The sequence below is a fragment of the Pristiophorus japonicus genome, chromosome 2, assembly GCF_044704955.1.
Source record: "Pristiophorus japonicus isolate sPriJap1 chromosome 2, sPriJap1.hap1, whole genome shotgun sequence".
Lineage (NCBI taxonomy): Eukaryota > Metazoa > Chordata > Chondrichthyes > Pristiophoridae > Pristiophorus > Pristiophorus japonicus.
Window position 1 is genome coordinate 227,185,245 of NC_091978.1, and position 13,643 is coordinate 227,198,887.

Consider the following 13,643-nt stretch of genomic DNA (forward strand, 5'->3'; position numbering starts at 1 on the left):
CTTAGAAGATGAAAAGGGGGATTTAATCATGGGAAATGTGGAAATGGCTGAGACCTTAAACAATTATTTTGCTTCCGTCTTCACAGTGGAAGACACAAAAACCATGCCAAAAATTGCTGGTCATAGGAATGTGGGAAGGGAGGTCCTTGAGATGATCACTATCACTAGGGAGGTAGTGCTGGACAGACTAATGGGATTGAAGGTAGACAAGTCCCCTGGTCCTGATGAAATGCATCCCAGGGTATTAAAAGAGATGGCGGAAGTTATAGCAGATGCATTTGTTATAATCTACCAAAATTCTCTGGACTCTGGGGAGGTACCAGCGGATTGGAGAGCAGCTAATGTAACGCCTCTGTTTAAAAAAGGGGGCAGGCAAAAGGCAGGTTAGTTTAACATCTGTAGTGGGGAAAATGCTTGAAACTATCATTAAGGAAGAAATAGCGGGACATCTGGATAGGAATAGTGCAATCAAGCAGACGCAGCATGGATTCATGAAAGGGAAATCATGTTTAACTAACTTACTGGAATTCTTTGAGGATATAACGAGCATGGTGGATAGAGGTGTACCGATGGATGTGGTGTATTTAGATTTCCAAAAGGCATTCGATAAGGTGCCACACAAAAGGTTACTGCAGAAGATAAAGGTACGCGGAGTCAGAGGAAATGTATTAGCATGGATAGAGAATTGGCTGGCGAACAGAAAGCAGAGAGTCGGGATAAATGGGTCCTTTTCCAGTTGGAAATCAGTGGTTAGTGGTGTGCCACAGGGATCAGTGCTGGGACCACAACTGTTTACAATATACATAGATGACCTAGAGGAGGGGACAGAGTGTAGTGCAACAAAATTTGCAGATGACACTAAGATTAGTGGGAAAGCGGGTTGTGTAGAGGACTCAGAGAGGCTACAAGGAGATTTGGATAGGTTAAGCGAATGGGCTAAGGTTTGGCAGATGGAATACAATGTCGGAAAGTGTGAGGTCATCCACCTTGGAAAAAAAAACAGTAAAAGGGAATATTATTTGAATGGGGAGAAATTACAACATGCTGTGGTGCAGAGGGACCTGGGGGTCCTTGTGCATGAATCCCAAAAGGTTAGTTTGCAGGTGCAGCAGGTAATCAGGAAGGCAAATGGAATGTTGGCCTTCATTGCGAAAGGGATGGAGTACAAAAGCAGGGAGGTGTTGCTGCAACTGTATAAGGTATTGGTAAGGCCGCACCTGGAGTACTGCGTGCAGTTTTGGTCACCTTTCTTAAGGAAGGATATACTAGCTTTGGAAGGGGTACAGAGACGATTCACTAGGCTGATTCGAGAAATAAGGGGGTTAATTATGATGATAGATTGAGTAGTTGGGTCTTTACTCCTTGGAGTTCAGAAGGATGAGGGGTGATCTTATAGAAACATTTAAAATCATGAAAGGGATAGACAAGATAGAGGCAGAGAGGTTGTTTTCATTGGTTGGGGAGACTAGAACTAGGGGGCACAGCCTCAAAATACGGAGGAGCCAATTTAAAACCGAGTTGAGAAAGAATTTCTTCTCCCAGAGGGTTGTGAATCTGTGGAATTCTCTGCCCAAGGAAGCAGTTGAGGCTGGCTCATTGAATGTTTTCAAGTCAAAGATAGATAGATTTTTAAGCAATAAGGGAATTAAGGGTTATGGGGAGAGGGCGGGTAAGTGGAGCTGAGTCCACGACCAGATCAGCCATGATCTTATTGAATGGCGGAGCAGGCTCGAGGGGCTAGATGGCCTACTCCTGTTCCTAATTCCTATATTCCTATGTTCCTATGAGAGAGGGTAGAGGAGTTTGGAATGTAAAGGAATTACCGCAATGGGAGGATGGTGGTGGTTACAGAAAACAGACGGGGGAAAAATTAATGCATCCACAGAATGGGAGAAATTGGGTAATAGTTCAAACAGACGGACCACAGGAACAAAAGAAGGGGCGAGATTGTGTTGGGAGAGGTGGTGGAAGGAGAAACAAGGGATTTATGTCCGTGTGGTTGGATCTAGCCACAAGTGCAGGGGAGGTGTGGTAATTGTTTTTAAATGACAGTGGCAGAATTCCGGGTTGGGGATGAACTGGATGCAGGGTTTTGATTCCTATGTGACCTTGAACCCTCCAAAACAGTCAATGCAACCGAGCTGATCGCAAGCAGATTAAAACCGCTCCCTAAAATGCTGGAGATTCTAAACCAAGAAATTCTATATCCTGTCCTAACACCCGGGTCTAAGAATGGGCTGGCGCTAATCCCAACAGGGAAAATGTTGTATCATACTGTATATTATGAAGTAGCGTCGGTTATTCTAAATTTAACAGAGTTACAATTACCCCAGTGGTGCCCACCAGACACGGAAAAGTTATATGAATGATTGCTAAAAGAAATGTTTAAACATTTCTATCAGAAGAATTATGGGGATGGGAGTCAGGGGGAAGCGTACAAACCAAAATGAAAAAGGGGACTAATGAGTGATGTAGCTACAGCATTTAATACTCGGATATCAATGGTAATTAGAGTGGAGAATGCGCAGTTGCAAGTCCAAGTGAATATCTTAAGGGACCAGTTAAAGAAGATACTGGAGGAGGGTAGTGAAATAGGGCCCAAGTTTCCACCCCCTGTAAAAACGGCAGACCTCCATAAGATGCGCTGACTTTCAAGAATAAAAAGGGCGCCGAAAACTTATCTTCTAATTCTCCGAGCTCCTCGTCTTTGGCCTAGGCATAGTGCAGCACAAGGGGTGGGGGGCGGAGCCAGAGTGCGCGCGCATGTGCAGTAGCTCCTCGCAGCCCGACGCACTGCAGTTCAGCCTCCTATTCAGCCTCACCCCGCTCCCCCCCTCGTTCAGCCTCCGTTCACCCTCCTCCCCCCCCCCGCATTCAACGTCCTGTTCAGCCTCCTCCGCACCCCCGCGTTCAGCTTCCGTTCAGTCCCCCTCCCCCCCACCCTGTGTTCAGCCTCCTGTTCAGCTTCCCCCCTCCCCCCATGCATTCAGCCTCCGTTCAACCCCCTCCCCCCCGCCCCGTGTTCAGCCTCCTGTTCAGCCTCACCTTTGTAAAGTCCTTACTCTACAGTATGAAACCACACGAGACACATTCTGGGGACAAGGTCACTCCGTGACCGTAACTCTTTATTCACAGGACTCCAAAGACAATGACCCTGCATGGGACCTCCCTTTTTATACCTGTGTGATCAGGTAAGGAGTGTCTCCCACAAGCTCACCCCCTGTGGTCAAGGTGTGCATCTAGGTTGAGTGTATACAGTAATACAGTGGTGTAACATTGTGGTTACATACATGACATCACCTCCGCCCCCCAAAGTCTTACTGGGATCGTAGGTTTAGTCTTTCGGGTGGTCTACACTCCCTCGTGGAGCGCCGCAGTTGGGGCTCTGGTTGTTGGACAGTGACGTGAGTGTCTGTCACCTGTGGTGATTCCGCCCTGTCCGGGCTGACCGCAGGGACTGTGCATTCTTCTGATTGCTCTTGTTGCTCATTCACTGGCAGTGCTGTGAGCTCCATCTCATGTTCTTCTTCAGGTTCCTCCGTGTCGATGCTGAACCTTTTTTTTACTTGGTCCTGATGCTTACGGCATATCTGACCATAGTTGAGTTTTACCACGATGACCCTATTCCCCCCCTTTGTCAATTACAGTACCCTCAAGCCATTTAGGCCCCATGGCGTGATTGAGGACGAATACAGGATCATTTATTTCTATACATCTCCCCCTCGAATTACGGTCATGGTACTCGTTTTGTGACTTGCGCTTGCCCTCAACTATGTCGGTTAGGACTGGGTGAATGAGGGACAACCGAGTTTTGAGTGTCCGTTTCATTAGTAGCTCTGCGGGCGGGACCCCGGTGAGCGAGTGCGGTCGGGATCTATAGGCCAGCAGGAGACGCAATAGGCAACATTGTAGGGAGGGTCCTTGAATCCTGAGCGCACCTTGCTTAATGATTTGGACCGCACGTTCCGCCTGGCCATTGGAGGCCGGCTTGAACGGTGCAATCCTGACATGGTTGATGCCATTGCCCGACATAAACTCTCGGAATTCGTAGCTTGTGAAACATGGGCCATTATCACTAACCAGGATATCCGACAAGCCGTGGGTTGCAAAGATCGCACTTAGGATTTCCACGGTGGTGGATGACGTGCATGAATTCAGAATGATGCACTCGATCCATTTTGAGTACGCATCTACCACAATAAAGAACATCTTTCCCATCTTACCCGCGTAGTCAACATGAATGCGTGGCCATGGTCTGGTGGGCCAGGGCCACGGGTTGAGCGGGGCTTCCCTGGGAGCATTACCCAGCTGGGCACACGTCGTGCACCTGCGAACACAGTGTTCCAGGTCTGAATCAATTCCAGGCCACCAAACGTGTGACTGGGCAATGGCCTTCATCAGCACAATGCCTGGGTGTTCGCTGTGGAGTTCCCTGATGAATGCCTCCCTGCCCTTCTGGGGCATAACTATCCGGCTGTCCCATAGTAGGCAGTCGGTGTGGATGGAGAGCTCATCCATCCGTCTGTGGAATGGCCTGACTTCCTCAGGACATGCTCCGTGTGCAGGTGCCCAATCCCCAGTCAGGACACATTTCTTAATCAGGGATAGGAGGGGATCTCTCTTTGTCCAGATTTTGATCTGGCGGACTGTGATGGGGGAGCCTGCGCTGTCAAAGGCATCGACAGCCATGACCATCTCGGTGCTTTGCTCCGCTGCCCCCTCAGTGCTGGCCAGTGGAAGCCTGCTGAGCGCATCAGCGCAATTTTCGGTGCCGGATGGAGTAGTCATAAGCAGCCAGCGTGAGAGCCCATCGCTGTATGCGAGCAGATGCGTTGGCATTGATAGCCTTGCTGTCTGACAACAGGGATGTTAATGGCTTGTGGTCCGTCTCCAATTCAAACTTCCTACCAAAGAGGTACTGATGCATTTTTTTTACACCATAGACACATGCAAGCGCTTTCTTCTCGACCGTCCCATATCTCCGTTCTGCTTGAGAAAGAGACCTGGAGGCATAAGCCAAAGTTTGTAGTTGACCCTCAGCATTGGCCTGCTGCAACACGCACCCAACCCCATAGGACGATGCATCACATGTCAGAACCAATTTTTTACAGGAGTCGTACAGGGTCAACAACTTGTTAGAACACAGTAGGTTTTGCGCCCGATTAAAAGCCCGTTCCTGACAGTCCCCCCCAAAACCAATCGCAACCCTTATGCAGGAGCACGTGTAGCGGCTCCAACAACATGCTCAAGTTCGGCAGAAAGTTCCCGAAATAGTTCAACAGTCCCAGGAATGAACGCAGCTCCGATGTGTTGCAGGCCTGGGTGCTCGTTGAATTGCTTCTGTTTTGGATTCGGTGGGTCGAATCCCATCTGCAGCAACCCTCCTGCCCAGAAACTCAACCTCAGGAGCTAAGAACACACGTTTAGACTTCTTGAGTCACAGGCCTACCTGGTCCAGTCAGCGAAGCGCCTCCTCCAGGTTGTGGAGGCGTTCCTCGGTGTCTCGACCCGTGATGAGGATGTCGTCCTGGAATACGATCGTTCCAAGAATGGATTTAAGCAAGCTTTCCATGTTTCGTTGAAAAATCGCAGCTGCTGATCGAATGCCAAACGGACACCTGTTATAAACGAACAGTCCCTTGTGTGTGGTGATGGTGGTCAGTAGTTTAGATTCATCGACCAGTTCCTGGGTCATATAGGCTGAAGTGAGGTCCAACTTGGTGAACAGCTTGCCGCCTGCCAGCGTGGCGAAGAGATCCTCTGCTCTTGGGAGTGGGTATTGATCTTGTAGGGACACCCGATTGATGGTGGTCTTGTAGTCGCCACAGATCCTGACAGAGCCATCCGCTTTTAGGACGGGAACGATGGGGTTCGCCCAGTCGCTCAATTCAACAGGCGAGATGATGCCCTCTGTCAACAGCCGGTCCAATTCGCTCTCGATCTTTTCCCGGATCACATACGGCACCGCTCTGGCTTTGTGGTGCACTGGCCTGGCGTCCGGGGTGATGTGTATCACTACATTTAAAAGTCCCGACGCCAGGTTGGAATAGTGAATCGAATTGTTGTAGGACTTGTGAGCACGAACTTCGCTCCACAGATGACATTGCATGAACATGCCCCCATTTCCAGTTCATCTCGGCTCACCAGCTCCTCCCCAACAGTGCGGGACCATTGCCGGGACAATCCAGAGCGGCAGCCGATTCACTAACCCATTGTGTGTGACAGCCAATATTGCACTGCCTAGCACCGGAATGATTTCTTTAGTGTAAGTCCGTAATTGTGTCTCAATACATGCTAATTTGGGTCTACTGGCTTTAAGTGGCCATAGCTTCTCAAATTGCTAAACGCCCATGAGTGACTGGCTGGCCCCAGTGTCCAGCTCCATGCGTACTAGGATACCGCTTAATAAAACCCTCATCATCATTGGTGATGTTTGGTGTGTGAACTGTGAATATTCGCAACATGGACCCACTGAACCTCGGCGTCCATCGATTTGCCCCAAAAGTCATCCTGCCTCAAAGAACCCTCTTCTGGTCCATCCGCCTCATATATTAGTCTGGTTGCAGGCTTCCTGCACATTCGAGCTAAGTGGCCACTGAGATTGCAGTTCCTGCAGACAAACTGTTGAAATCTGCAAGACCTAGCTGAGTGTCTTCCCCCACACCTCCAGCATGAGTTAAAGTTTCCATTGTTGGGAACAAAGGAACTATGGCCAGGCATTCCACGCTGACTGTCCCTTTGACTGCTTTCAAGTGCCCTATTAGTGGGTGTCAATGGCCCCATCCCGGGCCGCATTGTCCACTGTGATGGCGTGAATGTCCGTTCAGCCTGCCATTGTCTCTGTTAAAATCCTACTCTGGGGTCTATTGCTGCCTGGAGAGTGTCGGACTGCTCCTGCCTGCCTGGGGGCTCTGAGTTGCATCGATGATGTTGACTCCCTGATCCATCGCCGCGTTAGAGGCAGAATTGCGCGTGTGTATTATTTTCATCTCTTCCTCCCCCGCCATGAAAGTTTGAGCTATCAACGCCGCTGCTTCCAAGGTCAAATCCTTGGTCTCAATTAATTTGCAGAAAATTCCCGCATGACCAATGCCCTCGATAAAGAAGTCCCTTAGCATCTCCCCCCTGCAGACGTCTGTGAACTTACAGAGGCTGGTTAAACGTCGGAGGTCCGCTACGAAGTCCGGTATGCTCCGTCCTTCACGACGTCAGTGGGTGTAGAATCTGTGTCAGACCATATGTATGCTACTCGCCGGTTTGAGGTGCTCCCCAATCAATTTGCTAAATTCTTCAAAGATTTTGTCCGCCGGCTTTTCGGGTGCTCGTAAGTCCTTCATGAGCGCGTAAGTCTTTGGTCCGCAGCTGGTCAAAAGATGAGCCCTTCGCTTGTCGGCCGCTGCATCCCCCAGCCATTCTTTCATAACGAAGCTTTGCTGAAGCCTCTCAACAAAATCATCCCAGTCTTCCCCAACACAGTACCGTTCCTCTGTGCTACCGGTGGCCATTCCCGTGGGTCGTGAATTCCCGTTTCTCGTCGCCAATGTAAAGTCCTTACTCTACAGTATGAAACCACATGAGGCACATTCTGGGGACAAGGTCACTCTGTGATATTAACTCTTTATTCATAGGACTACAAAGACGTTGACCCTGCGTGGGACCTCCCTTTTTATACCTGTGTGATCAGGTAAGGAGTGTCTCCCACAAGTTCACCCCTTGTGATCAAGGTGTGCATCTAGGTTGAGTGTATACAGTAATACAGTGGTGTTACATTGTGGTTACATACATGACAACCCCCACCCCCGTGTTCAGCCTCCGTTCACCCCCGCTCTCCCCCCCGCCGCATTCAGCCTCCTGTTTAGCCTCACCACCCCCTCCCCTTCCCGCGTTCAGCCTCCATTCACCCCCCTTCCCCCCCCCCGCGTTCAGCCTCCATTCAGACACCCCTCTCCCCCCATTCAGCCTCCATTCAGACTCCCCCCTCCCTCCGTTCATCCCCTTCCCCCTCCTCCTCCCCCCCTCCTCCTTCCCTCCCTCCTCCTCCCCCCTCCCTCTCTCCCCCCACTCCCTCTCCCCGCACCCCTCACTGTCAGAAACACAGAGAGACACTGACAGAAACAGAGAGACACTGACAGAGACAGAGAGAGAGAGACACTGACGGAGACAGAGAGAGAGACACTGACAGAGAGAGAGACATCAGCATCATAGGCAGTCTCACGAAATCGAGGAAGACTTGCTTCCACTCCCAAAGTGAGTTCTTTGATGGCCGAACAGTCCGATACGAGAGCCACAGACCCTGTCACAGGTGGGACAGACATTCGTCGAGGGAAGGGATCGGTGGGGCTGGTTTGCCGCGCGCTCCTTCCGTTGCCTGCGCTTGGCCTCTACATGCTCTTTATGTTGAGACTCGAAGAGCTCAACGTCCTCCCAGATGGACTTTCTCCACCGCAGGCGGTCTGCGGCCAGGGTCTCCCAGGTGTCAGTGGTGATGTCGCACTTTACCAGGGAGGCTTTGAGGGTGTCCTTATAATGTTTCCGCTGTCCTCCTTTGGCTCGTTTACCATGAAGGAGCTCCGCATAAAGCATTTGCTTAGGGAGTCTTGTATCTGGCATGCGAACTATGTGGCCTGCCCAGCGAAGCTGCTCCAGTGTGGTTAGTGCTTCAATACTGGGGGTGTTAGCCTTGGCGAGGACACTGATGTTGGTGTGCCTGTCCTCCCAGGGGATTTGCAGGATCTTGCGGAGACATCGTTGGGATATATCTCCAGCGACTTGAGGTGGCTTCTATACATTGAGAGAGAGACATTGACAGAGACACACAGAGAGAGACATGGACAGAAACACAGTGAGAGGCTGACAGAAACACCTTCCCTTCACATAAATGTAGGACTTCTGTTTTTTATTTGTTATTGATTGGTTGCTTATTACTTTGAACTTGGTGTTTTAGGTGCAGGGTTCCTTCTATTTTTTATTTGTTAATTAATTGCTTATTACTTTTTGTGCTTCGTTTAATGCCTGGTGCTTTAAATGTACTGCTTTGTTTAGTGCTTAGTGCTTTAAATGTACTTATGCTTCTTTAATGTTGTTGTGAAGGTGTTTAGTGCTTTGGAAAATCCTTTAACTTTCCTTCCCCACCATCCCCCACCCCCCCCCAACGCCCCCCCCCCGCCCCCGCCCCACCGTTGATGTTGATATTGATATGTCTGCCTCAGCCGGGAGCCTACACTTGCTTATTTATAAAAAGAGAAACAACTGACCTCACTCAGCAGATATAAGGCAAAATATCATCAAGAGGTTTTAGGCCATTTTAAGTGATGTGTTTATTGCTTTAGTCCTTTGTGTTTGATGCTTCCCACCCCCCTGTCTCTGGCTGTGCCTGCACTAAACTTAACTCTAGGTAAGGTTTTTCAGAACTTACAAAAGTGGACACTTACTCCATTCTAAGTTAGTTTGGAGTAAGTTTTCGCTGCCTAAACTTGCAAAACAGGCCTAAGTGGCTGGACACACCCCCTTTTGAAAATAAACTGAACTAAAACGTAACTAAACTAACTCATTAGAACTGGAGCAAACTAAATGCCGAGAATTGCGATTTCTAAGATACTCCAAATTAAACTAGTTGCTCCAAAACAATTGGAGCAACTCCACCCGAAATTTGGGCCCTAGAAGGTAAAAAATTACAGGGGGACCAGGCAATGACTATCCATTTGAAGGAAATGGTAGCTGAGGTGGAAACACACGCTCAGACCACCAATGCTTTAATAAAGGAGGGTAGAAATGCGTCAGATCAAGCTGCTCAGAATGACGTGTTTGTCATGTACGGAGCTTGGTTGTTAAATGAAAGACGCAGTAATTTAGAGGATTTAAAACAAGACCACGTACCGACCTGGGTCAGTAACAAGCAACTAAAAGCTTTGAGTGTCTACAACAACCTCCTGAATTCGTGCCAGTTACGGTCAGCCTCCGAAGCGTACCCAGTCCCGGTCAACTGTGGTCATAGTAAACAATCTATAATGGCTATGGGAGCAGATGGAATCCCTGCTGAGGCACTGAAGTATGGCGGAGAGGCACTGCTGGCGTGAATACATGACCTCGTCTCTCTCATCTGGAGGGAGGAGAGCATGCCGGGAGATCTTAGAGCTGCAGTGATCGTGACCATCTTTAAAAAAGGGGACAAGTCCGACTGCGGCAACTACAGAGGAATCTGCCTGCTATCAACCACTGGGAAAGTCATCACTAGAGTCCTCCTCAATCGTCTTCTCCCCGTGGCCGAGGAGTTCCTTCCGGCATCGCAGTGCGGATTTCATCGCCTCCGGGGCACAACGGACATGATTTTTGCAGCGCAACAGCTGCAGGAAAAATGCAGGGAACAGCGCCAGCCCTTATACATGACCTTCTTCGACCTTACAAAGGCCTTTGACACTGTCAACCGCGAGGGTAAATGGAGCTTCCTTCTCTGTTTCAGATGCCCCCAAAAGAACGTCACCATCCTCCGCCTGCTCCAAGATGACATGCAGGCCATGATCCTTACCAACGGATCCATCACAGACCCAATCCACATCCGGACCGGGGTCAAGCAGGGCTGCATCATCGTCCCAACCCTCTTCTCAATCTTCCTCGCTGCCATGCTCCACCTCACAGTTGACAAGCTCCCCGCTGGAGTGGAACTAAACTACAGAACCAGTGGGAAGCTGTTCAACCTTCGCTGTCTCCAGGCCAGGTCCAAGACCACTCCAACCTCTATCGTCGAGCTACAGTACGCGGACGACGCCTACGTCTGTGCACACACAGATGCTGAACTCCAGGACATAGTCAACATATTTACCGAGGCATATGAAAGCATGGGCCTTACGCTAAACATCAGTATGACAAAAGTCCTCCATCAGCCTGTCCTCACCGCACAGCATTGCCCCCCAGACATCAAGGTCCACGGCATGGCCCTGGAGAACGTGGACCACTTCCCTTATCTCAGGTGTCTCCTATCAACAAGAACAGGCATTGACGACGAGATCCAACACCGCCTCTAGTGCGCCAGAGCAAAAGAGTGTTTGAAGATCAGGCCCTCAAAACTGTCATCAAGCTCATGGTCTACAGGGCCGTAGTAATACCCGCCCTCCTGTATGGCTCAGAGATGTGAACCATGTCCAATAGACACCTCAAGTCGCTGGAGAAATACCACCAACGATGTCTCCGCAATATCCTACAAATCCCCTGGGAGGACAGACGCACCAACATTAGTGTCCTCATCCAGGCCAACATCCCCAGCATTGAAGCACTGACCACACTTGATCAGCTCCTCTAGGCAGGCCACATAGTTCGCATGCCAGACACGAGACTCCCAAAGCAAGCGCTCTACTCGGAACTCGTCCACGGCCATCAAGCCAAAGGTGGGCAGAGAAAACGTTACAAGGACACCCTCAAAGCCTCTCTGACACCTGGGAGTCCCTGGCCAAAGACCGCCTTAAGTGGAGGAAGTGCATCCGGGAGGGCGCTGAGCTCAAGTATCGTCGCCGAGAGCATGCAGAAATTAAGCGCAGGCAGCGGAAGGAGCGTGCGGCAAACCAGGCTCCCCGCCTACCCTTCCCTTCAACGACTATCTGTCCCACCTGTGGCAGAGACTGTGGTTCTCGTATTGGACTATGCAGCCAACTAAGAACTCATGCTAAGAGTGGAAGCAAGTCTTCCTCGATTCCGAGGGGCTGCCTATGATGATGATAACGGGGATAGTGCTTAGAATACCGGTGATGGATCAGTCATAACGACCCTGGTATACCGGGTGGAAAACATTGGGGTAATTTGGAACCGGGTACATATGAAGCATCATAGAACTCCTCATTACGTGGTGAAATTGGGAGACTCAATAACTGGTGCCAGAGAGAAGGTACATATGTGATATTGTGCCCCTATCATCGACAGGGCCAGTATGTGGGTTCAGGTACGAGGACAGGCAGCCTATAAGCTGTATCATGGAAGTGACGGCTCATGACCATGTCCCGCCACAGGTTGCGTACAAGGGAAATGGGATATACTGTGTCACCAACGAAACTCGGTATAGAATACACCAGGACATTTGGTGTCCAGTGACAGATTCTACCTTTTGTTTCAAACCCCAGGTAGAGACACTCATAGCACAAGAAAGGATAATTCCCATCTCAGACCACAAACATATCAGTATCACAGTCAACGGTACTTTACCGAACCTCCAGGAATACATATCGCGTTTTGGATACGATATCCCGCCGTTACCTGAACATTTGACCAAGCTATTAAAGAACATCGAGTAAGGGAGGAAATCAAGGAAATGATGGCCCCTCCACGATGGGACTTGGGACTTGGGACTCAATATTGAGAGTCCCCCGGGTTCGAATTGTATCACACGGACTAGTAATTGTACAGTTGGTAATAGTGTTGTACCTATTTATCTTATCTTGTAAGTTAAAACAGAAAACAAAGGAAGGGAATCTTGAAGGGTTATTAAAATGAACCAAGGCCAAAGTGGTTGTATATAAACCTGAAGTCAGATCAAGGCCGAACATTGTGTTGTTGTAAAAAGCGTTGGTTTGTCAGGAAAAGCACTGTTTTGTTGTAAAAAGGAATGTAATCTGGAGTTTTGACTGAAGGTTGCAATACACCCAAAAAGGCTCATGAAAAAAAAGAAATTACCAAGAGAATGGGTTTCTATTAAGAGACATTAAAGGGAGGAGTGTAAGGTTCCACACTTTTCAAGAAGGCACAGAAAGAGGTCACACACAAAAAATGATTACATTGATTTAATACAAGCTTTTGGGATTGACTGGATAAAGGGAGAAAAGGGCGTCAGCCTGGGGCAGGTGGTGACTCATCACCAATTCAGGACAACCTCTGCGGTTGAGAACCAGACTGGTTTTATGCAGAGAGACAATGTGTTAGATCTCTTAATTTCCAATGAAATACGAACTCCGATGGTAGTTTTAACTTTTTAATACTGGCAGAGAGCAACAAACTGCTGGCTGATTGCCAGTTTCTTTGTCTTACTGAGACACATGGTCAAAATGGCTGTATTTATGCCTGGATCAATTTACAGAAAAGAACTCGCCTTCTTTGACCTTATTGGCTCAATTGAAAGTCTTTTAACGTTTTATTGGCTCGCTACCCAAGGTCCGAAAATGTCAAGTTGATTGATGAGTTAATGCAACATGCCGAACTGCATGTAGCAGCCTTGACTTGGGGGGTCTGTGAATTTTCACAGTCTGTCTAAATGAGCCTGTTTGAATACTCTATCAATCCCCCCTTTGATTCTTTCACAAACTGAATCATAAAACATCAGGTATCACTGGTTAAACATTCTACAAAATAATTTCATACATGTTAATAGAGTTTCCTTCTAAAATTTGTTGATGTGTTTCGCCACATGTCCGGACTAATAGCTTCCACACAAATTTACACCAACCCGAGTTCCATCGTGGCCACAATGGAAGTTTGGTTTTAGTAGGTTAATTAACCTTATTCCAATTTAATCCAAATCAATATCTTAATTCAACCAGTAAACAACCTTTTCTTAAGCATAACATACCCCTGTGCCATGTACAGACAGTCTGCTGGGACCTGCAAGGTGTCTCACCTGCGGGACAGCAGCTACAGCCGCCTGGTCGCAACAACATTTAATCAAC